This window comes from Hyaena hyaena, unplaced genomic scaffold (assembly GCF_003009895.1).
Source record: "Hyaena hyaena isolate Hyena2069 unplaced genomic scaffold, ASM300989v1 scaffold_625, whole genome shotgun sequence".
In the NCBI taxonomy this organism is placed as follows: domain Eukaryota; kingdom Metazoa; phylum Chordata; class Mammalia; order Carnivora; family Hyaenidae; genus Hyaena; species Hyaena hyaena.
Genome location: NW_024081256.1, coordinates 877,556 through 878,648, shown reverse-complemented (window position 1 = coordinate 878,648; position 1,093 = coordinate 877,556).

Genomic DNA, 1,093 nt, shown 5'->3' with positions numbered 1-1,093 from the left:
AGAAATCTGAAAAAAAAAGGATAATATTTTAGAGTAATTATAAAAAAATGAGTTAATACCTTAGATGTACTGAAATATTCCTACAGATTGATAAAAGAACATTAGGCCCTTTATAAAAAAATGGGTAAAGACCAAGGAAAAAATACACAAGAGAAAATCATTTTAAAACATTATTAACTTAAATAGTAATAGTCAACATTTATTGAACACTATTTTTCAGGCACTGGGCTAAGTAACATACATCTACTTTCTGACTTACTCTGAAGTATGTATTCTTTTTATCTATATTTGATGGGCTCATCAAGGTTAAGTAATTTGCCAAAGTCCCTTAGATATAAAGAAATATAAGAAAAAATATTCAAATATACTAATGGTTAGAGACTTGCAAATTAGGCAACCACATGATAGATTTTTGCATTGCAGGAGAGAGAAAATTAAAAATATGATAATATGCAATGCTGTAAATTTTGGAATAAACTATATATACACACATTGGTGGAAGTGAGGTGTTTAACTCAATGGAAATCAAATTGACAGTGTTTTTCAAGCATCATAAAAATATTTTTATGCTTTAACTTATAATCTGGCATACAACTTATCTTAAGGAAAAATACATTTTAAAATAACTACATATAAACTTGTTTATGTTTAAACTTATTATTTAGAATGTCAAAGTTGATTATCTAGAATCAATTGGAATAAATTGGACAAGAGCAGATTAATAAAATATTATGAGTATTATTAAGGCCTATTTTAATTTCAAAGATTAAATAGGAACCTAGAATCTTTTCTTTTATTATAATTTTGAGAAAAGGAAGACAGAAGCAAAATAAATTTATTATCAATTAATCAAAATATGCCTGCCTATAAGAAAATCCAGAAAGGAACTTGTAAGAAATGAAAACAGGTCTGAATTGTAGTGGCAGAACAATTAAATCAATGAAAACAAAGTTAGTGTGTGCTATTCAAATCTATGAGTATCAAAAATGAATTAATTAAAATAATGTATTCTTAGGTTGTCTTATAGAATCTGTTATCCATCCAGAATTGATTAATTTGACATCATGCTCCTTATATCAGGGTTTCTCAACCT